Source organism: Ambystoma mexicanum, chromosome 1p (assembly GCF_040938575.1).
Source record: "Ambystoma mexicanum isolate Mex_15411 chromosome 1p, UKY_AmexF1_1, whole genome shotgun sequence".
NCBI lineage: Eukaryota > Metazoa > Chordata > Amphibia > Caudata > Ambystomatidae > Ambystoma > Ambystoma mexicanum.
The window spans coordinates 13,684,587-13,709,720 of record NC_090921.1 but is presented as its reverse complement, the minus strand read 5'-3'; the positions used below and the strand labels follow the sequence as shown (position 1 = coordinate 13,709,720).

General features: G+C 48.0%; 20 non-coding genes across 20 annotated transcripts; all 20 read right to left on the bottom strand.

The window, feature by feature from the left end:
* Window positions 1-1,135: 1,135 nt before the first annotated feature.
* Window positions 1,136-1,217, bottom strand: TRNAL-UAG (transfer RNA leucine (anticodon UAG)). The gene has a single exon. It is a non-coding gene; the product is annotated as a tRNA-Leu (tRNA).
* A 1,144-nt stretch (window positions 1,218-2,361) lies between these two features.
* Window positions 2,362-2,443, bottom strand: TRNAL-UAG (transfer RNA leucine (anticodon UAG)). The gene has a single exon. It is a non-coding gene; the product is annotated as a tRNA-Leu (tRNA).
* A 1,144-nt stretch (window positions 2,444-3,587) lies between these two features.
* TRNAL-UAG (transfer RNA leucine (anticodon UAG)) lies at window positions 3,588-3,669 on the bottom strand. Its single transcript has one exon. It is a non-coding gene; the product is annotated as a tRNA-Leu (tRNA).
* Window positions 3,670-4,813: 1,144 nt separating this feature from the next.
* Window positions 4,814-4,895, bottom strand: TRNAL-UAG (transfer RNA leucine (anticodon UAG)). Its single transcript has one exon. It is a non-coding gene; the product is annotated as a tRNA-Leu (tRNA).
* A 1,147-nt stretch (window positions 4,896-6,042) lies between these two features.
* TRNAL-UAG (transfer RNA leucine (anticodon UAG)) lies at window positions 6,043-6,124 on the bottom strand. The gene has a single exon. It is a non-coding gene; the product is annotated as a tRNA-Leu (tRNA).
* Window positions 6,125-7,268: 1,144 nt separating this feature from the next.
* Window positions 7,269-7,350, bottom strand: TRNAL-UAG (transfer RNA leucine (anticodon UAG)). Its single transcript has one exon. It is a non-coding gene; the product is annotated as a tRNA-Leu (tRNA).
* Window positions 7,351-8,494: 1,144 nt separating this feature from the next.
* TRNAL-UAG (transfer RNA leucine (anticodon UAG)) lies at window positions 8,495-8,576 on the bottom strand. The gene has a single exon. It is a non-coding gene; the product is annotated as a tRNA-Leu (tRNA).
* Window positions 8,577-9,720: 1,144 nt separating this feature from the next.
* Window positions 9,721-9,802, bottom strand: TRNAL-UAG (transfer RNA leucine (anticodon UAG)). The gene has a single exon. It is a non-coding gene; the product is annotated as a tRNA-Leu (tRNA).
* Window positions 9,803-10,946: 1,144 nt separating this feature from the next.
* On the bottom strand, window positions 10,947-11,028 carry TRNAL-UAG (transfer RNA leucine (anticodon UAG)). Its single transcript has one exon. It is a non-coding gene; the product is annotated as a tRNA-Leu (tRNA).
* A 1,144-nt stretch (window positions 11,029-12,172) lies between these two features.
* On the bottom strand, window positions 12,173-12,254 carry TRNAL-UAG (transfer RNA leucine (anticodon UAG)). Its single transcript has one exon. It is a non-coding gene; the product is annotated as a tRNA-Leu (tRNA).
* Window positions 12,255-13,398: 1,144 nt separating this feature from the next.
* On the bottom strand, window positions 13,399-13,480 carry TRNAL-UAG (transfer RNA leucine (anticodon UAG)). The gene has a single exon. It is a non-coding gene; the product is annotated as a tRNA-Leu (tRNA).
* A 1,144-nt stretch (window positions 13,481-14,624) lies between these two features.
* On the bottom strand, window positions 14,625-14,706 carry TRNAL-UAG (transfer RNA leucine (anticodon UAG)). Its single transcript has one exon. It is a non-coding gene; the product is annotated as a tRNA-Leu (tRNA).
* Window positions 14,707-15,850: 1,144 nt separating this feature from the next.
* On the bottom strand, window positions 15,851-15,932 carry TRNAL-UAG (transfer RNA leucine (anticodon UAG)). Its single transcript has one exon. It is a non-coding gene; the product is annotated as a tRNA-Leu (tRNA).
* A 1,144-nt stretch (window positions 15,933-17,076) lies between these two features.
* Window positions 17,077-17,158, bottom strand: TRNAL-UAG (transfer RNA leucine (anticodon UAG)). Its single transcript has one exon. It is a non-coding gene; the product is annotated as a tRNA-Leu (tRNA).
* A 1,144-nt stretch (window positions 17,159-18,302) lies between these two features.
* TRNAL-UAG (transfer RNA leucine (anticodon UAG)) lies at window positions 18,303-18,384 on the bottom strand. The gene has a single exon. It is a non-coding gene; the product is annotated as a tRNA-Leu (tRNA).
* Window positions 18,385-19,528: 1,144 nt separating this feature from the next.
* Window positions 19,529-19,610, bottom strand: TRNAL-UAG (transfer RNA leucine (anticodon UAG)). The gene has a single exon. It is a non-coding gene; the product is annotated as a tRNA-Leu (tRNA).
* Window positions 19,611-20,754: 1,144 nt separating this feature from the next.
* On the bottom strand, window positions 20,755-20,836 carry TRNAL-UAG (transfer RNA leucine (anticodon UAG)). Its single transcript has one exon. It is a non-coding gene; the product is annotated as a tRNA-Leu (tRNA).
* Window positions 20,837-21,980: 1,144 nt separating this feature from the next.
* On the bottom strand, window positions 21,981-22,062 carry TRNAL-UAG (transfer RNA leucine (anticodon UAG)). Its single transcript has one exon. It is a non-coding gene; the product is annotated as a tRNA-Leu (tRNA).
* A 1,144-nt stretch (window positions 22,063-23,206) lies between these two features.
* Window positions 23,207-23,288, bottom strand: TRNAL-UAG (transfer RNA leucine (anticodon UAG)). The gene has a single exon. It is a non-coding gene; the product is annotated as a tRNA-Leu (tRNA).
* Window positions 23,289-24,432: 1,144 nt separating this feature from the next.
* On the bottom strand, window positions 24,433-24,514 carry TRNAL-UAG (transfer RNA leucine (anticodon UAG)). The gene has a single exon. It is a non-coding gene; the product is annotated as a tRNA-Leu (tRNA).
* Between the last annotated feature and the right edge of the window lie 620 nt (window positions 24,515-25,134).

Below are 25,134 nucleotides of genomic sequence, written 5' to 3'. Positions count from 1 at the left end.
CTGAAACGAGAGCCTCTGAGACCTGTATTTTTTTAGGGATTGGCTGGTTTGGCCATTAATTCAAAATCAAAGCAAAGCATGAACTTGGATTGAATTCTAGCACTGGCTGTGCAAAGCCCGAACTGAACAATAAAGCACACTTGTCAGCCTGAAATTGAAATGTCACCTTTCGGGAGTGCTCTGTTCAACAGCAGTCTGGTAGCCTAGTGGTCAATGTCAGCACCCCTCCATCCAGCAGTCTTGAGTTCAATTCCCGGTGAGGGAGGTCAGATCTTTTCTAGGTTTTTTTTGGTTCTAAAAATGTTTGGGAAGCGAAGGTTCAGGAACATTGCCGGTAGGGAGAGTAAGCTCTTTAAAGGCATGCAATGAGATGTGTTTTTCTTTATTTCTGCATATTTCTGTAGCTAGCTGCATTCTTTCAGTCAACATCCCGCCCCATTTAGTGCTCACGTTTTTAAAGAAGTCCACCATTAGCCCGCAGTGTAAGCCTACCCGGGGCCTCCGCCGATGGTCCATGGTGTGTGGGATCCTTACTGGACCAACCCCAGCCGTAACGCAAATCTTAGCTTTGTCTCATTCGACCCCTAACTCGACCCAAGGAGCTACTGCAAACTCTTAGCCTAACACTAGCCCTAAATGAAAGACGCCTATTGTCCTCACATGTGGGATTTTGTTCTCGCTGCTAGTGCATACGAAACTTGGTTCCGACGTGTCCAGGAGTGGGAGAATTACCAGGGACCTTGCAATCTCGTGCCTGGGGGTTTCTAAGCTGGGCATAGGAGCTCCACTGGATGGAGCCAAGTGTCTTGAACTGAGTTTTTGTGATGCAGCAGGAAAAGGCGCTGCAAAAAGGAGCAACTACCAAGGCAAAGAGATGTGCATTCATTAGGGCATCGTGTCGGCAGATTTGTGGCCCTGCCAAGCACGTGTTTATTGACAGGATCGTGAACGCATGTCCGTTTTCAGTGAACAGTGATTTATGCTTTACCCTTTTTTGGTGAAAACGCACACGAGTCAGATGTGTGCTTTCAGTCTGGGTGTTCAGAAAAGCAAGAATTCATAAACACATGCCATTCCCTGGCTCCCAATTGTCCTGTCTGTACACGTGGCATGAAGATAAAAAAGAAACAGCTATTGGCAGCGGTGGGATTCGAACCCACGCCTCCAAAGAGACTGGAGCCTAAATCCAGCGCCTTAGACCGCTCGGCCACGCTACCCTGCTGGTACTGAAACGAGAGCCTCTGAGACCTGTATTTTTTTAGGGATTGGCTGGTTTGGCCATTAATTCAAAATCAAAGCAAAGCATGAACTTGGATTGAATTCTAGCACTGGCTGTGCAAAGCCCGAACTGAACAATAAAGCACACTTGTCAGCCTGAAATTGAAATGTCACCTTTCGGGAGTGCTCTGTTCAACAGCAGTCTGGTAGCCTAGTGGTCAATGTCAGCACCCCTCCATCCAGCAGTCTTGAGTTCAATTCCCGGTGAGGGAGGTCAGATCTTTTCTAGGTTTTTTTTGGTTCTAAAAATGTTTGGGAAGCGAAGGTTCAGGAACATTGCCGGTAGGGAGAGTAAGCTCTTTAAAGGCATGCAATGAGATGTGTTTTTCTTTATTTCTGCATATTTCTGTAGCTAGCTGCATTCTTTCAGTCAACATCCCGCCCCATTTAGTGCTCACGTTTTTAAAGAAGTCCACCATTAGCCCGCAGTGTAAGCCTACCCGGGGCCTCCGCCGATGGTCCATGGTGTGTGGGATCCTTACTGGACCAACCCCAGCCGTAACGCAAATCTTAGCTTTGTCTCATTCGACCCCTAACTCGACCCAAGGAGCTACTGCAAACTCTTAGCCTAACACTAGCCCTAAATGAAAGACGCCTATTGTCCTCACATGTGGGATTTTGTTCTCGCTGCTAGTGCATACGAAACTTGGTTCCGACGTGTCCAGGAGTGGGAGAATTACCAGGGACCTTGCAATCTCGTGCCTGGGGGTTTCTAAGCTGGGCATAGGAGCTCCACTGGATGGAGCCAAGTGTCTTGAACTGAGTTTTTGTGATGCAGCAGGAAAAGGCGCTGCAAAAAGGAGCAACTACCAAGGCAAAGAGATGTGCATTCATTAGGGCATCGTGTCGGCAGATTTGTGGCCCTGCCAAGCACGTGTTTATTGACAGGATCGTGAACGCATGTCCGTTTTCAGTGAACAGTGATTTATGCTTTACCCTTTTTTGGTGAAAACGCACACGAGTCAGATGTGTGCTTTCAGTCTGGGTGTTCAGAAAAGCAAGAATTCATAAACACATGCCATTCCCTGGCTCCCAATTGTCCTGTCTGTACACGTGGCATGAAGATAAAAAAGAAACAGCTATTGGCAGCGGTGGGATTCGAACCCACGCCTCCAAAGAGACTGGAGCCTAAATCCAGCGCCTTAGACCGCTCGGCCACGCTACCCTGCTGGTACTGAAACGAGAGCCTCTGAGACCTGTATTTTTTTAGGGATTGGCTGGTTTGGCCATTAATTCAAAATCAAAGCAAAGCATGAACTTGGATTGAATTCTAGCACTGGCTGTGCAAAGCCCGAACTGAACAATAAAGCACACTTGTCAGCCTGAAATTGAAATGTCACCTTTCGGGAGTGCTCTGTTCAACAGCAGTCTGGTAGCCTAGTGGTCAATGTCAGCACCCCTCCATCCAGCAGTCTTGAGTTCAATTCCCGGTGAGGGAGGTCAGATCTTTTCTAGGTTTTTTTTGGTTCTAAAAATGTTTGGGAAGCGAAGGTTCAGGAACATTGCCGGTAGGGAGAGTAAGCTCTTTAAAGGCATGCAATGAGATGTGTTTTTCTTTATTTCTGCATATTTCTGTAGCTAGCTGCATTCTTTCAGTCAACATCCCGCCCCATTTAGTGCTCACGTTTTTAAAGAAGTCCACCATTAGCCCGCAGTGTAAGCCTACCCGGGGCCTCCGCCGATGGTCCATGGTGTGTGGGATCCTTACTGGACCAACCCCAGCCGTAACGCAAATCTTAGCTTTGTCTCATTCGACCCCTAACTCGACCCAAGGAGCTACTGCAAACTCTTAGCCTAACACTAGCCCTAAATGAAAGACGCCTATTGTCCTCACATGTGGGATTTTGTTCTCGCTGCTAGTGCATACGAAACTTGGTTCCGACGTGTCCAGGAGTGGGAGAATTACCAGGGACCTTGCAATCTCGTGCCTGGGGGTTTCTAAGCTGGGCATAGGAGCTCCACTGGATGGAGCCAAGTGTCTTGAACTGAGTTTTTGTGATGCAGCAGGAAAAGGCGCTGCAAAAAGGAGCAACTACCAAGGCAAAGAGATGTGCATTCATTAGGGCATCGTGTCGGCAGATTTGTGGCCCTGCCAAGCACGTGTTTATTGACAGGATCGTGAACGCATGTCCGTTTTCAGTGAACAGTGATTTATGCTTTACCCTTTTTTGGTGAAAACGCACACGAGTCAGATGTGTGCTTTCAGTCTGGGTGTTCAGAAAAGCAAGAATTCATAAACACATGCCATTCCCTGGCTCCCAATTGTCCTGTCTGTACACGTGGCATGAAGATAAAAAAGAAACAGCTATTGGCAGCGGTGGGATTCGAACCCACGCCTCCAAAGAGACTGGAGCCTAAATCCAGCGCCTTAGACCGCTCGGCCACGCTACCCTGCTGGTACTGAAACGAGAGCCTCTGAGACCTGTATTTTTTTAGGGATTGGCTGGTTTGGCCATTAATTCAAAATCAAAGCAAAGCATGAACTTGGATTGAATTCTAGCACTGGCTGTGCAAAGCCCGAACTGAACAATAAAGCACACTTGTCAGCCTGAAATTGAAATGTCACCTTTCGGGAGTGCTCTGTTCAACAGCAGTCTGGTAGCCTAGTGGTCAATGTCAGCACCCCTCCATCCAGCAGTCTTGAGTTCAATTCCCGGTGAGGGAGGTCAGATCTTTTCTAGGTTTTTTTTGGTTCTAAAAATGTTTGGGAAGCGAAGGTTCAGGAACATTGCCGGTAGGGAGAGTAAGCTCTTTAAAGGCATGCAATGAGATGTGTTTTTCTTTATTTCTGCATATTTCTGTAGCTAGCTGCATTCTTTCAGTCAACATCCCGCCCCATTTAGTGCTCACGTTTTTAAAGAAGTCCACCATTAGCCCGCAGTGTAAGCCTACCCGGGGCCTCCGCCGATGGTCCATGGTGTGTGGGATCCTTACTGGACCAACCCCAGCCGTAACGCAAATCTTAGCTTTGTCTCATTCGACCCCTAACTCGACCCAAGGAGCTACTGCAAACTCTTAGCCTAACACTAGCCCTAAATGAAAGACGCCTATTGTCCTCACATGTGGGATTTTGTTCTCGCTGCTAGTGCATACGAAACTTGGTTCCGACGTGTCCAGGAGTGGGAGAATTACCAGGGACCTTGCAATCTCGTGCCTGGGGGTTTCTAAGCTGGGCATAGGAGCTCCACTGGATGGAGCCAAGTGTCTTGAACTGAGTTTTTGTGATGCAGCAGGAAAAGGCGCTGCAAAAAGGAGCAACTACCAAGGCAAAGAGATGTGCATTCATTAGGGCATCGTGTCGGCAGATTTGTGGCCCTGCCCTGAACGTGTTTATTGACAGGATCGTGAACGCATGTCCGTTTTCAGTGAACAGTGATTTATGCTTTACCCTTTTTTGGTGAAAACGCACACGAGTCAGATGTGTGCTTTCAGTCTGGGTGTTCAGAAAAGCAAGAATTCATAAACACATGCCATTCCCTGGCTCCCAATTGTCCTGTCTGTACACGTGGCATGAAGATAAAAAAGAAACAGCTATTGGCAGCGGTGGGATTCGAACCCACGCCTCCAAAGAGACTGGAGCCTAAATCCAGCGCCTTAGACCGCTCGGCCACGCTACCCTGCTGGTACTGAAACGAGAGCCTCTGAGACCTGTATTTTTTTAGGGATTGGCTGGTTTGGCCATTAATTCAAAATCAAAGCAAAGCATGAAGAACTTGGATTGAATTCTAGCACTGGCTCTGCAAAGCCCGAACTGAACAATAAAGCACACTTGTCAGCCTGAAATTGAAATGTCACCTTTCGGGAGTGCTCTGTTCGACAGCAGTCTGGTAGCCTAGTGGTCAATGTCAGCACCCCTCCATCCAGCAGTCTTGAGTTCAATTCCCGGTGAGGGAGGTCAGATCTTTTCTAGGTTTTTTTTGGTTCTAAAAATGTTTGGGAAGCGAAGGTTCAGGAACATTGCCGGTAGGGAGAGTAAGCTCTTTAAAGGCATGCAATGAGATGTGTTTTTCTTTATTTCTGCATATTTCTGTAGCTAGCTGCATTCTTTCAGTCAACATCCCGCCCCATTTAGTGCTCACGTTTTTAAAGAAGTCCACCATTAGCCCGCAGTGTAAGCCTACCCGGGGCCTCCGCCGATGGTCCATGGTGTGTGGGATCCTTACTGGACCAACCCCAGCCGTAACGCAAATCTTAGCTTTGTCTCATTCGACCCCTAACTCGACCCAAGGAGCTACTGCAAACTCTTCGCCTAACACTAGCCCTAAATGAAAGACGCCTATTGTCCTCACATGTGGGATTTTGTTCTCGCTGCTAGTGCATACGAAACTTGGTTCCGACGTGTCCAGGAGTGGGAGAATTACCAGGGACCTTGCAATCTCGTGCCTGGGGGTTTCTAAGCTGGGCATAGGAGCTCCACTGGATGGAGCCAAGTGTCTTGAACTGAGTTTTTGTGATGCAGCAGGAAAAGGCGCTGCAAAAAGGAGCAACTACCAAGGCAAAGAGATGTGCATTCATTAGGGCATCGTGTCGGCAGATTTGTGGCCCTGCCAAGCACGTGTTTATTGACAGGATCGTGAACGCATGTCCGTTTTCAGTGAACAGTGATTTATGCTTTACCCTTTTTTGGTGAAAACGCACACGAGTCAGATGTGTGCTTTCAGTCTGGGTGTTCAGAAAAGCAAGAATTCATAAACACATGCCATTCCCTGGCTCCCAATTGTCCTGTCTGTACACGTGGCATGAAGATAAAAAAGAAACAGCTATTGGCAGCGGTGGGATTCGAACCCACGCCTCCAAAGAGACTGGAGCCTAAATCCAGCGCCTTAGACCGCTCGGCCACGCTACCCTGCTGGTACTGAAACGAGAGCCTCTGAGACCTGTATTTTTTTAGGGATTGGCTGGTTTGGCCATTAATTCAAAATCAAAGCAAAGCATGAACTTGGATTGAATTCTAGCACTGGCTGTGCAAAGCCCGAACTGAACAATAAAGCACACTTGTCAGCCTGAAATTGAAATGTCACCTTTCGGGAGTGCTCTGTTCAACAGCAGTCTGGTAGCCTAGTGGTCAATGTCAGCACCCCTCCATCCAGCAGTCTTGAGTTCAATTCCCGGTGAGGGAGGTCAGATCTTTTCTAGGTTTTTTTTGGTTCTAAAAATGTTTGGGAAGCGAAGGTTCAGGAACATTGCCGGTAGGGAGAGTAAGCTCTTTAAAGGCATGCAATGAGATGTGTTTTTCTTTATTTCTGCATATTTCTGTAGCTAGCTGCATTCTTTCAGTCAACATCCCGCCCCATTTAGTGCTCACGTTTTTAAAGAAGTCCACCATTAGCCCGCAGTGTAAGCCTACCCGGGGCCTCCGCCGATGGTCCATGGTGTGTGGGATCCTTACTGGACCAACCCCAGCCGTAACGCAAATCTTAGCTTTGTCTCATTCGACCCCTAACTCGACCCAAGGAGCTACTGCAAACTCTTAGCCTAACACTAGCCCTAAATGAAAGACGCCTATTGTCCTCACATGTGGGATTTTGTTCTCGCTGCTAGTGCATACGAAACTTGGTTCCGACGTGTCCAGGAGTGGGAGAATTACCAGGGACCTTGCAATCTCGTGCCTGGGGGTTTCTAAGCTGGGCATAGGAGCTCCACTGGATGGAGCCAAGTGTCTTGAACTGAGTTTTTGTGATGCAGCAGGAAAAGGCGCTGCAAAAAGGAGCAACTACCAAGGCAAAGAGATGTGCATTCATTAGGGCATCGTGTCGGCAGATTTGTGGCCCTGCCAAGCACGTGTTTATTGACAGGATCGTGAACGCATGTCCGTTTTCAGTGAACAGTGATTTATGCTTTACCCTTTTTTGGTGAAAACGCACACGAGTCAGATGTGTGCTTTCAGTCTGGGTGTTCAGAAAAGCAAGAATTCATAAACACATGCCATTCCCTGGCTCCCAATTGTCCTGTCTGTACACGTGGCATGAAGATAAAAAAGAAACAGCTATTGGCAGCGGTGGGATTCGAACCCACGCCTCCAAAGAGACTGGAGCCTAAATCCAGCGCCTTAGACCGCTCGGCCACGCTACCCTGCTGGTACTGAAACGAGGGCCTCTGAGACCTGTATTTTTTTAGGGATTGGCTGGTTTGGCCATTAATTCAAAATCAAAGCAAAGCATGAACTTGGATTGAATTCTAGCACTGGCTGTGCAAAGCCCGAACTGAACAATAAAGCACACTTGTCAGCCTGAAATTGAAATGTCACCTTTCGGGAGTGCTCTGTTCAACAGCAGTCTGGTAGCCTAGTGGTCAATGTCAGCACCCCTCCATCCAGCAGTCCTGAGTTCAATTCCCGGTGAGGGAGGTCAGATCTTTTCTAGGTTTTTTTTGGTTCTAAAAATGTTTGGGAAGCGAAGGTTCAGGAACATTGCCGGTAGGGAGAGTAAGCTCTTTAAAGGCATGCAATGAGATGTGTTTTTCTTTATTTCTGCATATTTCTGTAGCTAGCTGCATTCTTTCAGTCAACATCCCGCCCCATTTAGTGCTCACGTTTTTAAAGAAGTCCACCATTAGCCCGCAGTGTAAGCCTACCCGGGGCCTCCGCCGATGGTCCATGGTGTGTGGGATCCTTACTGGACCAACCCCAGCCGTAACGCAAATCTTAGCTTTGTCTCATTCGACCCCTAACTCGACCCAAGGAGCTACTGCAAACTCTTAGCCTAACACTAGCCCTAAATGAAAGACGCCTATTGTCCTCACATGTGGGATTTTGTTCTCGCTGCTAGTGCATACGAAACTTGGTTCCGACGTGTCCAGGAGTGGGAGAATTACCAGGGACCTTGCAATCTCGTGCCTGGGGGTTTCTAAGCTGGGCATAGGAGCTCCACTGGATGGAGCCAAGTGTCTTGAACTGAGTTTTTGTGATGCAGCAGGAAAAGGCGCTGCAAAAAGGAGCAACTACCAAGGCAAAGAGATGTGCATTCATTAGGGCATCGTGTCGGCAGATTTGTGGCCCTGCCAAGCACGTGTTTATTGACAGGATCGTGAACGCATGTCCGTTTTCAGTGAACAGTGATTTATGCTTTACCCTTTTTTGGTGAAAACGCACACGAGTCAGATGTGTGCTTTCAGTCTGGGTGTTCAGAAAAGCAAGAATTCATAAACACATGCCATTCCCTGGCTCCCAATTGTCCTGTCTGTACACGTGGCATGAAGATAAAAAAGAAACAGCTATTGGCAGCGGTGGGATTCGAACCCACGCCTCCAAAGAGACTGGAGCCTAAATCCAGCGCCTTAGACCGCTCGGCCACGCTACCCTGCTGGTACTGAAACGAGAGCCTCTGAGACCTGTATTTTTTTAGGGATTGGCTGGTTTGGCCATTAATTCAAAATCAAAGCAAAGCATGAACTTGGATTGAATTCTAGCACTGGCTGTGCAAAGCCCGAACTGAACAATAAAGCACACTTGTCAGCCTGAAATTGAAATGTCACCTTTCGGGAGTGCTCTGTTCAACAGCAGTCTGGTAGCCTAGTGGTCAATGTCAGCACCCCTCCATCCAGCAGTCTTGAGTTCAATTCCCGGTGAGGGAGGTCAGATCTTTTCTAGGTTTTTTTTGGTTCTAAAAATGTTTGGGAAGCGAAGGTTCAGGAACATTGCCGGTAGGGAGAGTAAGCTCTTTAAAGGCATGCAATGAGATGTGTTTTTCTTTATTTCTGCATATTTCTGTAGCTAGCTGCATTCTTTCAGTCAACATCCCGCCCCATTTAGTGCTCACGTTTTTAAAGAAGTCCACCATTAGCCCGCAGTGTAAGCCTACCCGGGGCCTCCGCCGATGGTCCATGGTGTGTGGGATCCTTACTGGACCAACCCCAGCCGTAACGCAAATCTTAGCTTTGTCTCATTCGACCCCTAACTCGACCCAAGGAGCTACTGCAAACTCTTAGCCTAACACTAGCCCTAAATGAAAGACGCCTATTGTCCTCACATGTGGGATTTTGTTCTCGCTGCTAGTGCATACGAAACTTGGTTCCGACGTGTCCAGGAGTGGGAGAATTACCAGGGACCTTGCAATCTCGTGCCTGGGGGTTTCTAAGCTGGGCATAGGAGCTCCACTGGATGGAGCCAAGTGTCTTGAACTGAGTTTTTGTGATGCAGCAGGAAAAGGCGCTGCAAAAAGGAGCAACTACCAAGGCAAAGAGATGTGCATTCATTAGGGCATCGTGTCGGCAGATTTGTGGCCCTGCCAAGCACGTGTTTATTGACAGGATCGTGAACGCATGTCCGTTTTCAGTGAACAGTGATTTATGCTTTACCCTTTTTTGGTGAAAACGCACACGAGTCAGATGTGTGCTTTCAGTCTGGGTGTTCAGAAAAGCAAGAATTCATAAACACATGCCATTCCCTGGCTCCCAATTGTCCTGTCTGTACACGTGGCATGAAGATAAAAAAGAAACAGCTATTGGCAGCGGTGGGATTCGAACCCACGCCTCCAAAGAGACTGGAGCCTAAATCCAGCGCCTTAGACCGCTCGGCCACGCTACCCTGCTGGTACTGAAACGAGAGCCTCTGAGACCTGTATTTTTTTAGGGATTGGCTGGTTTGGCCATTAATTCAAAATCAAAGCAAAGCATGAACTTGGATTGAATTCTAGCACTGGCTGTGCAAAGCCCGAACTGAACAATAAAGCACACTTGTCAGCCTGAAATTGAAATGTCACCTTTCGGGAGTGCTCTGTTCAACAGCAGTCTGGTAGCCTAGTGGTCAATGTCAGCACCCCTCCATCCAGCAGTCTTGAGTTCAATTCCCGGTGAGGGAGGTCAGATCTTTTCTAGGTTTTTTTTGGTTCTAAAAATGTTTGGGAAGCGAAGGTTCAGGAACATTGCCGGTAGGGAGAGTAAGCTCTTTAAAGGCATGCAATGAGATGTGTTTTTCTTTATTTCTGCATATTTCTGTAGCTAGCTGCATTCTTTCAGTCAACATCCCGCCCCATTTAGTGCTCACGTTTTTAAAGAAGTCCACCATTAGCCCGCAGTGTAAGCCTACCCGGGGCCTCCGCCGATGGTCCATGGTGTGTGGGATCCTTACTGGACCAACCCCAGCCGTAACGCAAATCTTAGCTTTGTCTCATTCGACCCCTAACTCGACCCAAGGAGCTACTGCAAACTCTTAGCCTAACACTAGCCCTAAATGAAAGACGCCTATTGTCCTCACATGTGGGATTTTGTTCTCGCTGCTAGTGCATACGAAACTTGGTTCCGACGTGTCCAGGAGTGGGAGAATTACCAGGGACCTTGCAATCTCGTGCCTGGGGGTTTCTAAGCTGGGCATAGGAGCTCCACTGGATGGAGCCAAGTGTCTTGAACTGAGTTTTTGTGATGCAGCAGGAAAAGGCGCTGCAAAAAGGAGCAACTACCAAGGCAAAGAGATGTGCATTCATTAGGGCATCGTGTCGGCAGATTTGTGGCCCTGCCAAGCACGTGTTTATTGACAGGATCGTGAACGCATGTCCGTTTTCAGTGAACAGTGATTTATGCTTTACCCTTTTTTGGTGAAAACGCACACGAGTCAGATGTGTGCTTTCAGTCTGGGTGTTCAGAAAAGCAAGAATTCATAAACACATGCCATTCCCTGGCTCCCAATTGTCCTGTCTGTACACGTGGCATGAAGATAAAAAAGAAACAGCTATTGGCAGCGGTGGGATTCGAACCCACGCCTCCAAAGAGACTGGAGCCTAAATCCAGCGCCTTAGACCGCTCGGCCACGCTACCCTGCTGGTACTGAAACGAGAGCCTCTGAGACCTGTATTTTTTTAGGGATTGGCTGGTTTGGCCATTAATTCAAAATCAAAGCAAAGCATGAACTTGGATTGAATTCTAGCACTGGCTGTGCAAAGCCCGAACTGAACAATAAAGCACACTTGTCAGCCTGAAATTGAAATGTCACCTTTCGGGAGTGCTCTGTTCGACAGCAGTCTGGTAGCCTAGTGGTCAATGTCAGCACCCCTCCATCCAGCAGTCTTGAGTTCAATTCCCGGTGAGGGAGGTCAGATCTTTTCTAGGTTTTTTTTGGTTCTAAAAATGTTTGGGAAGCGAAGGTTCAGGAACATTGCCGGTAGGGAGAGTAAGCTCTTTAAAGGCATGCAATGAGATGTGTTTTTCTTTATTTCTGCATATTTCTGTAGCTAGCTGCATTCTTTCAGTCAACATCCCGCCCCATTTAGTGCTCACGTTTTTAAAGAAGTCCACCATTAGCCCGCAGTGTAAGCCTACCCGGGGCCTCCGCCGATGGTCCATGGTGTGTGGGATCCTTACTGGACCAACCCCAGCCGTAACGCAAATCTTAGCTTTGTCTCATTCGACCCCTAACTCGACCCAAGGAGCTACTGCAAACTCTTAGCCTAACACTAGCCCTAAATGAAAGACGCCTATTGTCCTCACATGTGGGATTTTGTTCTCGCTGCTAGTGCATACGAAACTTGGTTCCGACGTGTCCAGGAGTGGGAGAATTACCAGGGACCTTGCAATCTCGTGCCTGGGGGTTTCTAAGCTGGGCATAGGAGCTCCACTGGATGGAGCCAAGTGTCTTGAACTGAGTTTTTGTGATGCAGCAGGAAAAGGCGCTGCAAAAAGGAGCAACTACCAAGGCAAAGAGATGTGCATTCATTAGGGCATCGTGTCGGCAGATTTGTGGCCCTGCCAAGCACGTGTTTATTGACAGGATCGTGAACGCATGTCCGTTTTCAGTGAACAGTGATTTATGCTTTACCCTTTTTTGGTGAAAACGCACACGAGTCAGATGTGTGCTTTCAGTCTGGGTGTTCAGAAAAGCAAGAATTCATAAACACATGCCATTCCCTGGCTCCCAATTGTCCTGTCTGTACACGTGGCATGAAGATAAAAAAGAAACAGCTATTGGCAGCGGTGGGATTCGAACCCACGCCTCCAAAGAGACTGGAGCCTAAATCCAGCGCCTTAGACCGCTCGGCCACGCTACCCTGCTGGTACTGAAACGAGAGCCTCTGAGACCTGTATTTTTTTAGGGATTGGCTGGTTTGGCCATTAATTCAAAATCAAAGCAAAGCATGAACTTGGATTGAATTCTAGCACTGGCTGTGCAAAGCCCGAACTGAACAATAAAGCACACTTGTCAGCCTGAAATTGAAATGTCACCTTTCGGGAGTGCTCTGTTCGACAGCAGTCTGGTAGCCTAGTGGTCAATGTCAGCACCCCTCCATCCAGCAGTCCTGAGTTCAATTCCCGGTGAGGGAGGTCAGATCTTTTCTAGGTTTTTTTTGGTTCTAAAAATGTTTGGGAAGCGAAGGTTCAGGAACATTGCCGGTAGGGAGAGTAAGCTCTTTAAAGGCATGCAATGAGATGTGTTTTTCTTTATTTCTGCATATTTCTGTAGCTAGCTGCATTCTTTCAGTCAACATCCCGCCCCATTTAGTGCTCACGTTTTTAAAGAAGTCCACCATTAGCCCGCAGTGTAAGCCTACCCGGGGCCTCCGCCGATGGTCCATGGTGTGTGGGATCCTTACTGGACCAACCCCAGCCGTAACGCAAATCTTAGCTTTGTCTCATTCGACCCCTAACTCGACCCAAGGAGCTACTGCAAACTCTTAGCCTAACACTAGCCCTAAATGAAAGACGCCTATTGTCCTCACATGTGGGATTTTGTTCTCGCTGCTAGTGCATACGAAACTTGGTTCCGACGTGTCCAGGAGTGGGAGAATTACCAGGGACCTTGCAATCTCGTGCCTGGGGGTTTCTAAGCTGGGCATAGGAGCTCCACTGGATGGAGCCAAGTGTCTTGAACTGAGTTTTTGTGATGCAGCAGGAAAAGGCGCTGCAAAAAGGAGCAACTACCAAGGCAAAGAGATGTGCATTCATTAGGGCATCGTGTCGGCAGATTTGTGGCCCTGCCAAGCACGTGTTTATTGACAGGATCGTGAACGCATGTCCGTTTTCAGTGAACAGTGATTTATGCTTTACCCTTTTTTGGTGAAAACGCACACGAGTCAGATGTGTGCTTTCAGTCTGGGTGTTCAGAAAAGCAAGAATTCATAAACACATGCCATTCCCTGGCTCCCAATTGTCCTGTCTGTACACGTGGCATGAAGATAAAAAAGAAACAGCTATTGGCAGCGGTGGGATTCGAACCCACGCCTCCAAAGAGACTGGAGCCTAAATCCAGCGCCTTAGACCGCTCGTCCACGCTACCCTGCTGGTACTGAAACGAGAGCCTCTGAGACCTGTATTTTTTTAGGGATTGGCTGGTTTGGCCATTAATTCAAAATCAAAGCAAAGCATGAACTTGGATTGAATTCTAGCACTGGCTCTGCAAAGCCCGAACTGAACAATAAAGCACACTTGTCAGCCTGAAATTGAAATGTCACCTTTCGGGAGTGCTCTGTTCAACAGCAGTCTGGTAGCCTAGTGGTCAATGTCAGCACCCCTCCATCCAGCAGTCTTGAGTTCAATTCCCGGTGAGGGAGGTCAGATCTTTTCTAGGTTTTTTTTGGTTCTAAAAATGTTTGGGAAGCGAAGGTTCAGGAACATTGCCGGTAGGGAGAGTAAGCTCTTTAAAGGCATGCAATGAGATGTGTTTTTCTTTATTTCTGCATATTTCTGTAGCTAGCTGCATTCTTTCAGTCAACATCCCGCCCCATTTAGTGCTCACGTTTTTAAAGAAGTCCACCATTAGCCCGCAGTGTAAGCCTACCCGGGGCCTCCGCCGATGGTCCATGGTGTGTGGGATCCTTACTGGACCAACCCCAGCCGTAACGCAAATCTTAGCTTTGTCTCATTCGACCCCTAACTCGACCCAAGGAGCTACTGCAAACTCTTAGCCTAACACTAGCCCTAAATGAAAGACGCCTATTGTCCTCACATGTGGGATTTTGTTCTCGCTGCTAGTGCATACGAAACTTGGTTCCGACGTGTCCAGGAGTGGGAGAATTACCAGGGACCTTGCAATCTCGTGCCTGGGGGTTTCTAAGCTGGGCATAGGAGCTCCACTGGATGGAGCCAAGTGTCTTGAACTGAGTTTTTGTGATGCAGCAGGAAAAGGCGCTGCAAAAAGGAGCAACTACCAAGGCAAAGAGATGTGCATTCATTAGGGCATCGTGTCGGCAGATTTGTGGCCCTGCCAAGCACGTGTTTATTGACAGGATCGTGAACGCATGTCCGTTTTCAGTGAACAGTGATTTATGCTTTACCCTTTTTTGGTGAAAACGCACACGAGTCAGATGTGTGCTTTAAGTCTGGGTGTTCAGAAAAGCAAGAATTCATAAACACATGCCATTCCCTGGCTCCCAATTGTCCTGTCTGTACACGTGGCATGAAGATAAAAAAGAAACAGCTATTGGCAGCGGTGGGATTCGAACCCACGCCTCCAAAGAGACTGGAGCCTAAATCCAGCGCCTTAGACCGCTCGGCCACGCTACCCTGCTGGTACTGAAACGAGAGCCTCTGAGACCTGTATTTTTTTAGGGATTGGCTGGTTTGGCCATTAATTCAAAATCAAAGCAAAGCATGAACTTGGATTGAATTCTAGCACTGGCTGTGCAAAGCCCGAACTGAACAATAAAGCACACTTGTCAGCCTGAAATTGAAATGTCACCTTTCGGGAGTGCTCTGTTCAACAGCAGTCTGGTAGCCTAGTGGTCAATGTCAGCACCCCTCCATCCAGCAGTCTTGAGTTCAATTCCCGGTGAGGGAGGTCAGATCTTTTCTAGGTTTTTTTTGGTTCTAAAAATGTTTGGGAAGCGAAGGTTCAGGAACATTGCCGGTAGGGAGAGTAAGCTCTTTAAAGGCATGCAATGAGATGTGTTTTTCTTTATTTCTGCATATTTCTGTAGCTAGCTGCATTCTTTCAGTCAACATCCCGCCCCATTTAGTGCTCACGTTTTTAAAGAAGTCCACCATTAGCCCGCAGTGTAAGCCTACCCGGGGCCTCCGCCGATGGTCCATGGTGTGTGGGATCCTTACTGGACCAACCCCAGCCGTAACGCAAATCTTAGCTTTGTCTCATTCGACCCCTAACTCGACCCAAGGAGCTACTGCAAACTCTTAGCCTAACACTAGCCCTAAATGAAAGACGCCTATTGTCCTCACATGTGGGATTTTGTTCTCGCTGCTAGTGCATACGAAACTTGGTTCCGACGTGTCCAGGAGTGGGAGAATTACCAGGGACCTTGCAATCTCGTGCCTGGGGGTTTCTAAGCTGGGCATAGGAGCTCCACTGGATGGAGCCAAGTGTCTTGAACTGAGTTTTTGTGATGCAGCAGGAAAAGGCGCTGCAAAAAGGAGCAACTACCAAGGCAAAGAGATGTGCATTCATTAGGGCATCGTGTCGGCAGATTTGTGGCCCTGCCCTGAACGTGTTTATTGACAGGATCGTGAACGCATGTCCGTTTTCAGTGAACAGTGATTTATGCTTTACCCTTTTTTGGTGAAAACGCACACGAGTCAGATGTGTGCTTTCAGTCTGGGTGTTCAGAAAAGCAAGAATTCATAAACACATGCCATTCCCTGGCTCCCAATTGTCCTGTCTGTACACGTGGCATGAAGATAAAAAAGAAACAGCTATTGGCAGCGGTGGGATTCGAACCCACGCCTCCAAAGAGACTGGAGCCTAAATCCAGCGCCTTAGACCGCTCGGCCACGCTACCCTGCTGGTACTGAAACGAGAGCCTCTGAGACCTGTATTTTTTTAGGGATTGGCTGGTTTGGCCATTAATTCAAAATCAAAGCAAAGCATGAACTTGGATTGAATTCTAGCACTGGCTGTGCAAAGCCCGAACTGAACAATAAAGCACACTTGTCAGCCTGAAATTGAAATGTCACCTTTCGGGAGTGCTCTGTTCGACAGCAGTCTGGTAGCCTAGTGGTCAATGTCAGCACCCCTCCATCCAGCAGTCCTGAGTTCAATTCCCGGTGAGGGAGGTCAGATCTTTTCTAGGTTTTTTTTGGTTCTAAAAATGTTTGGGAAGCGAAGGTTCAGGAACATTGCCGGTAGGGAGAGTAAGCTCTTTAAAGGCATGCAATGAGATGTGTTTTTCTTTATTTCTGCATATTTCTGTAGCTAGCTGCATTCTTTCAGTCAACATCCCGCCCCATTTAGTGCTCACGTTTTTAAAGAAGTCCACCATTAGCCCGCAGTGTAAGCCTACCCGGGGCCTCCGCCGATGGTCCATGGTGTGTGGGATCCTTACTGGACCAACCCCAGCCGTAACGCAAATCTTAGCTTTGTCTCATTCGACCCCTAACTCGACCCAAGGAGCTACTGCAAACTCTTAGCCTAACACTAGCCCTAAATGAAAGACGCCTATTGTCCTCACATGTGGGATTTTGTTCTCGCTGCTAGTGCATACGAAACTTGGTTCCGACGTGTCCAGGAGTGGGAGAATTACCAGGGACCTTGCAATCTCGTGCCTGGGGGTTTCTAAGCTGGGCATAGGAGCTCCACTGGATGGAGCCAAGTGTCTTGAACTGAGTTTTTGTGATGCAGCAGGAAAAGGCGCTGCAAAAAGGAGCAACTACCAAGGCAAAGAGATGTGCATTCATTAGGGCATCGTGTCGGCAGATTTGTGGCCCTGCCAAGCACGTGTTTATTGACAGGATCGTGAACGCATGTCCGTTTTCAGTGAACAGTGATTTATGCTTTACCCTTTTTTGGTGAAAACGCACACGAGTCAGATGTGTGCTTTCAGTCTGGGTGTTCAGAAAAGCAAGAATTCATAAACACATGCCATTCCCTGGCTCCCAATTGTCCTGTCTGTACACGTGGCATGAAGATAAAAAAGAAACAGCTATTGGCAGCGGTGGGATTCGAACCCACGCCTCCAAAGAGACTGGAGCCTAAATCCAGCGCCTTAGACCGCTCGGCCACGCTACCCTGCTGGTACTGAAACGAGAGCCTCTGAGACCTGTATTTTTTTAGGGATTGGCTGGTTTGGCCATTAATTCAAAATCAAAGCAAAGCATGAACTTGGATTGAATTCTAGCACTGGCTGTGCAAAGCCCGAACTGAACAATAAAGCACACTTGTCAGCCTGAAATTGAAATGTCACCTTTCGGGAGTGCTCTGTTCAACAGCAGTCTGGTAGCCTAGTGGTCAATGTCAGCACCCCTCCATCCAGCAGTCTTGAGTTCAATTCCCGGTGAGGGAGGTCAGATCTTTTCTAGGTTTTTTTTGGTTCTAAAAATGTTTGGGAAGCGAAGGTTCAGGAACATTGCCGGTAGGGAGAGTAAGCTCTTTAAAGGCATGCAATGAGATGTGTTTTTCTTTATTTCTGCATATTTCTGTAGCTAGCTGCATTCTTTCAGTCAACATCCCGCCCCATTTAGTGCTCACGTTTTTAAAGAAGTCCACCATTAGCCCGCAGTGTAAGCCTACCCGGGGCCTCCGCCGATGGTCCATGGTGTGTGGGATCCTTACTGGACCAACCCCAGCCGTAACGCAAATCTTAGCTTTGTCTCATTCGACCCCTAACTCGACCCAAGGAGCTACTGCAAACTCTTAGCCTAACACTAGCCCTAAATGAAAGACGCCTATTGTCCTCACATGTGGGATTTTGTTCTCGCTGCTAGTGCATACGAAACTTGGTTCCGACGTGTCCAGGAGTGGGAGAATTACCAGGGACCTTGCAATCTCGTGCCTGGGGGTTTCTAAGCTGGGCATAGGAGCTCCACTGGATGGAGCCAAGTGTCTTGAACTGAGTTTTTGTGATGCAGCAGGAAAAGGCGCTGCAAAAAGGAGCAACTACCAAGGCAAAGAGATGTGCATTCATTAGGGCATCGTGTCGGCAGATTTGTGGCCCTGCCAAGCACGTGTTTATTGACAGGATCGTGAACGCATGTCCGTTTTCAGTGAACAGTGATTTATGCTTTACCCTTTTTTGGTGAAAACGCACACGAGTCAGATGTGTGCTTTCAGTCTGGGTGTTCAGAAAAGCAAGAATTCATAAACACATGCCATTCCCTGGCTCCCAATTGTCCTGTCTGTACACGTGGCATGAAGATAAAAAAGAAACAGCTATTGGCAGCGGTGGGATTCGAACCCACGCCTCCAAAGAGACTGGAGCCTAAATCCAGCGCCTTAGACCGCTCGGCCACGCTACCCTGCTGGTACTGAAACGAGAGCCTCTGAGACCTGTATTTTTTTAGGGATTGGCTGGTTTGGCCATTAATTCAAAATCAAAGCAAAGCATGAACTTGGATTGAATTCTAGCACTGGCTGTGCAAAGCCCGAACTGAACAATAAAGCACACTTGTCAGCCTGAAATTGAAATGTCACCTTTCGGGAGTGCTCTGTTCAACAGCAGTCTGGTAGCCTAGTGGTCAATGTCAGCACCCCTCCATCCAGCAGTCTTGAGTTCAATTCCCGGTGAGGGAGGTCAGATCTTTTCTAGGTTTTTTTTGGTTCTAAAAATGTTTGGGAAGCGAAGGTTCAGGAACATTGCCGGTAGGGAGAGTAAGCTCTTTAAAGGCATGCAATGAGATGTGTTTTTCTTTATTTCTGCATATTTCTGTAGCTAGCTGCATTCTTTCAGTCAACATCCCGCCCCATTTAGTGCTCACGTTTTTAAAGAAGTCCACCATTAGCCCGCAGTGTAAGCCTACCCGGGGCCTCCGCCGATGGTCCATGGTGTGTGGGATCCTTACTGGACCAACCCCAGCCGTAACGCAAATCTTAGCTTTGTCTCATTCGACCCCTAACTCGACCCAAGGAGCTACTGCAAACTCTTAGCCTAACACTAGCCCTAAATGAAAGACGCCTATTGTCCTCACATGTGGGATTTTGTTCTCGCTGCTAGTGCATACGAAACTTGGTTCCGACGTGTCCAGGAGTGGGAGAATTACCAGGGACCTTGCAATCTCGTGCCTGGGGGTTTCTAAGCTGGGCATAGGAGCTCCACTGGATGGAGCCAAGTGTCTTGAACTGAGTTTTTGTGATGCAGCAGGAAAAGGCGCTGCAAAAAGGAGCAACTACCAAGGCAAAGAGATGTGCATTCATTAGGGCATCGTGTCGGCAGATTTGTGGCCCTGCCCTGAACGTGTTTATTGACAGGATCGTGAACGCATGTCCGTTTTCAGTGAACAGTGATTTATGCTTTACCCTTTTTTGGTGAAAACGCACACGAGTCAGATGTGTGCTTTCAGTCTGGGTGTTCAGAAAAGCAAGAATTCATAAACACATGCCATTCCCTGGCTCCCAATTGTCCTGTCTGTACACGTGGCATGAAGATAAAAAAGAAACAGCTATTGGCAGCGGTGGGATTCGAACCCACGCCTCCAAAGAGACTGGAGCCTAAATCCAGCGCCTTAGACCGCTCGGCCACGCTACCCTGCTGGTACTGAAACGAGAGCCTCTGAGACCTGTATTTTTTTAGGGATTGGCTGGTTTGGCCATTAATTCAAAATCAAAGCAAAGCATGAACTTGGATTGAATTCTAGCACTGGCTGTGCAAAGCCCGAACTGAACAATAAAGCACACTTGTCAGCCTGAAATTGAAATGTCACCTTTCGGGAGTGCTCTGTTCGACAGCAGTCTGGTAGCCTAGTGGTCAATGTCAGCACCCCTCCATCCAGCAGTCCTGAGTTCAATTCCCGGTGAGGGAGGTCAGATCTTTTCTAGGTTTTTTTTGGTTCTAAAAATGTTTGGGAAGCGAAGGTTCAGGAACATTGCCGGTAGGGAGAGTAAGCTCTTTAAAGGCATGCAATGAGATGTGTTTTTCTTTATTTCTGCATATTTCTGTAGCTAGCTGCATTCTTTCAGTCAACATCCCGCCCCATTTAGTGCTCACGTTTTTAAAGAAGTCCACCATTAGCCCGCAGTGTAAGCCTACCCGGGGCCTCCGCCGATGGTCCATGGTGTGTGGGATCCTTACTGGACCAACCCCAGCCGTAACGCAAATCTTAGCTTTGTCTCATTCGACCCCTAACTCGACCCAAGGAGCTACTGCAAACTCTTAGCCTAACACTAGCCCTAAATGAAAGACGCCTATTGTCCTCACATGTGGGATTTTGTTCTCGCTGCTAGTGCATACGAAACTTGGTTCCGACGTGTCCAGGAGTGGGAGAATTACCAGGGACCTTGCAATCTCGTGCCTGGGGGTTTCTAAGCTGGGCATAGGAGCTCCACTGGATGGAGCCAAGTGTCTTGAACTGAGTTTTTGTGATGCAGCAGGAAAAGGCGCTGCAAAAAGGAGCAACTACCAAGGCAAAGAGATGTGCATTCATTAGGGCATCGTGTCGGCAGATTTGTGGCCCTGCCAAGCACGTGTTTATTGACAGGATCGTGAACGCATGTCCGTTTTCAGTGAACAGTGATTTATGCTTTACCCTTTTTTGGTGAAAACGCACACGAGTCAGATGTGTGCTTTCAGTCTGGGTGTTCAGAAAAGCAAGAATTCATAAACACATGCCATTCCCTGGCTCCCAATTGTCCTGTCTGTACACGTGGCATGAAGATAAAAAAGAAACAGCTATTGGCAGCGGTGGGATTCGAACCCACGCCTCCAAAGAGACTGGAGCCTAAATCCAGCGCCTTAGACCGCTCGTCCACGCTACCCTGCTGGTACTGAAACGAGAGCCTCTGAGACCTGTATTTTTTTAGGGATTGGCTGGTTTGGCCATTAATTCAAAATCAAAGCAAAGCATGAACTTGGATTGAATTCTAGCACTGGCTCTGCAAAGCCCGAACTGAACAATAAAGCACACTTGTCAGCCTGAAATTGAAATGTCACCTTTCGGGAGTGCTCTGTTCAACAGCAGTCTGGTAGCCTAGTGGTCAATGTCAGCACCCCTCCATCCAGCAGTCTTGAGTTCAATTCCCGGTGAGGGAGGTCAGATCTTTTCTAGGTTTTTTTTGGTTCTAAAAATGTTTGGGAAGCGAAGGTTCAGGAACATTGCCGGTAGGGAGAGTAAGCTCTTTAAAGGCATGCAATGAGATGTGTTTTTCTTTATTTCTGCATATTTCTGTAGCTAGCTGCATTCTTTCAGTCAACATCCCGCCCCATTTAGTGCTCACGTTTTTAAAGAAGTCCACCATTAGCCCGCAGTGTAAGCCTACCCGGGGCCTCCGCCGATGGTCCATGGTGTGTGGGATCCTTACTGGACCAACCCCAGCCGTAACGCAAATCTTAGCTTTGTCTCATTCGACCCCTAACTCGACCCAAGGAGCTACTGCAAACTCTTAGCCTAACACTAGCCCTAAATGAAAGACGCCTATTGTCCTCACATGTGGGATTTTGTTCTCGCTGCTAGTGCATACGAAACTTGGTTCCGACGTGTCCAGGAGTGGGAGAATTACCAGGGACCTTGCAATCTCGTGCCTGGGGGTTTCTAAGCTGGGCATAGGAGCTCCACTGGATGGAGCCAAGTGTCTTGAACTGAGTTTTTGTGATGCAGCAGGAAAAGGCGCTGCAAAAAGGAGCAACTACCAAGGCAAAGAGATGTGCATTCATTAGGGCATCGTGTCGGCAGATTTGTGGCCCTGCCAAGCACGTGTTTATTGACAGGATCGTGAACGCATGTCCGTTTTCAGTGAACAGTGATTTATGCTTTACCCTTTTTTGGTGAAAACGCACACGAGTCAGATGTGTGCTTTCAGTCTGGGTGTTCAGAAAAGCAAGAATTCATAAACACATGCCATTCCCTGGCTCCCAATTGTCCTGTCTGTACACGTGGCATGAAGATAAAAAAGAAACAGCTATTGGCAGCGGTGGGATTCGAACCCACGCCTCCAAAGAGACTGGAGCCTAAATCCAGCGCCTTAGACCGCTCGGCCACGCTACCCTGCTGGTACTGAAACGAGGGCCTCTGAGACCTGTATTTTTTTAGGGATTGGCTGGTTTGGCCATTAATTCAAAATCAAAGCAAAGCATGAACTTGGATTGAATTCTAGCACTGGCTGTGCAAAGCCCGAACTGAACAATAAAGCACACTTGTCAGCCTGAAATTGAAATGTCACCTTTCGGGAGTGCTCTGTTCAACAGCAGTCTGGTAGCCTAGTGGTCAATGTCAGCACCCCTCCATCCAGCAGTCTTGAGTTCAATTCCCGGTGAGGGAGGTCAGATCTTTTCTAGGTTTTTTTTGGTTCTAAAAATGTTTGGGAAGCGAAGGTTCAGGAACATTGCCGGTAGGGAGAGTAAGCTCTTTAAAGGCATGCAATGAGATGTGTTTTTCTTTATTTCTGCATATTTCTGTAGCTAGCTGCATTCTTTCAGTCAACATCCCGCCCCATTTAGTGCTCACGTTTTTAAAGAAGTCCACCATTAGCCCGCAGTGTAAGCCTACCCGGGGCCTCCGCCGATGGTCCATGGTGTGTGGGATCCTTACTGGACCAACCCCAGCCGTAACGCAAATCTTAGCTTTGTCTCATTCGACCCCTAACTCGACCCAAGGAGCTACTGCAAACTCTTAGCCTAACACTAGCCCTAAATGAAAGACGCCTATTGTCCTCACATGTGGGATTTTGTTCTCGCTGCTAGTGCATACGAAACTTGGTTCCGACGTGTCCAGGAGTGGGAGAATTACCAGGGACCTTGCAATCTCGTGCCTGGGGGTTTCTAAGCTGGGCATAGGAGCTCCACTGGATGGAGCCAAGTGTCTTGAACTGAGTTTTTGTGATGCAGCAGGAAAAGGCGCTGCAAAAAGGAGCAACTACCAAGGCAAAGAGATGTGCATTCATTAGGGCATCGTGTCGGCAGATTTGTGGCCCTGCCCTGAACGTGTTTATTGACAGGATCGTGAACGCATGTCCGTTTTCAGTGAACAGTGATTTATGCTTTACCCTTTTTTGGTGAAAACGCACACGAGTCAGATGTGTGCTTTCAGTCTGGGTGTTCAGAAAAGCAAGAATTCATAAACACATGCCATTCCCTGGCTCCCAATTGTCCTGTCTGTACACGTGGCATGAAGATAAAAAAGAAACAGCTATTGGCAGCGGTGGGATTCGAACCCACGCCTCCAAAGAGACTGGAGCCTAAATCCAGCGCCTTAGACCGCTCGGCCACGCTACCCTGCTGGTACTGAAACGAGAGCCTCTGAGACCTGTATTTTTTTAGGGATTGGCTGGTTTGGCCATTAATTCAAAATCAAAGCAAAGCATGAACTTGGATTGAATTCTAGCACTGGCTGTGCAAAGCCCGAACTGAACAATAAAGCACACTTGTCAGCCTGAAATTGAAATGTCACCTTTCGGGAGTGCTCTGTTCGACAGCAGTCTGGTAGCCTAGTGGTCAATGTCAGCACCCCTCCATCCAGCAGTCCTGAGTTCAATTCCCGGTGAGGGAGGTCAGATCTTTTCTAGGTTTTTTTTGGTTCTAAAAATGTTTGGGAAGCGAAGGTTCAGGAACATTGCCGGTAGGGAGAGTAAGCTCTTTAAAGGCATGCAATGAGATGTGTTTTTCTTTATTTCTGCATATTTCTGTAGCTAGCTGCATTCTTTCAGTCAACATCCCGCCCCATTTAGTGCTCACGTTTTTAAAGAAGTCCACCATTAGCCCGCAGTGTAAGCCTACCCGGGGCCTCCGCCGATGGTCCATGGTGTGTGGGATCCTTACTGGACCAACCCCAGCCGTAACGCAAATCTTAGCTTTGTCTCATTCGACCCCTAACTCGACCCAAGGAGCTACTGCAAACTCTTAGCCTAACACTAGCCCTAAATGAAAGACGCCTATTGTCCTCACATGTGGGATTTTGTTCTCGCTGCTAGTGCATACGAAACTTGGTTCCGACGTGTCCAGGAGTGGGAGAATTACCAGGGACCTTGCAATCTCGTGCCTGGGGGTTTCTAAGCTGGGCATAGGAGCTCCACTGGATGGAGCCAAGTGTCTTGAACTGAGTTTTTGTGATGCAGCAGGAAAAGGCGCTGCAAAAAGGAGCAACTACCAAGGCAAAGAGATGTGCATTCATTAGGGCATCGTGTCGGCAGATTTGTGGCCCTGCCCTGAACGTGTTTATTGACAGGATCGTGAACGCATGTCCGTTTTCAGTGAACAGTGATTTATGCTTTACCCTTTTTTGGTGAAAACGCACACGAGTCAGATGTGTGCTTTCAGTCTGGGTGTTCAGAAAAGCAAGAATTCATAAACACATGCCATTCCCTGGCTCCCAATTGTCCTGTCTGTACACGTGGCATGAAGATAAAAAAGAAACAGCTATTGGCAGCGGTGGGATTCGAACCCACGCCTCCAAAGAGACTGGAGCCTAAATCCAGCGCCTTAGACCGCTCGGCCACGCTACCCTGCTGGTACTGAAACGAGAGCCTCTGAGACCTGTATTTTTTTAGGGATTGGCTGGTTTGGCCATTAATTCAAAATCAAAGCAAAGCATGAACTTGGATTGAATTCTAGCACTGGCTGTGCAAAGCCCGAACTGAACAATAAAGCACACTTGTCAGCCTGAAATTGAAATGTCACCTTTCGGGAGTGCTCTGTTCGACAGCAGTCTGGTAGCCTAGTGGTCAATGTCAGCACCCCTCCATCCAGCAGTCCTGAGTTCAATTCCCGGTGAGGGAGGTCAGATCTTTTCTAGGTTTTTTTTGGTTCTAAAAATGTTTGGGAAGCGAAGGTTCAGGAACATTGCCGGTAGGGAGAGTAAGCTCTTTAAAGGCATGCAATGAGATGTGTTTTTCTTTATTTCTGCATATTTCTGTAGCTAGCTGCATTCTTTCAGTCAACATCCCGCCCCATTTAGTGCTCACGTTTTTAAAGAAGTCCACCATTAGCCCGCAGTGTAAGCCTACCCGGGGCCTCCGCCGATGGTCCATGGTGTGTGGGATCCTTACTGGACCAACCCCAGCCGTAACGCAAATCTTAGCTTTGTCTCATTCGACCCCTAACTCGACCCAAGGAGCTACTGCAA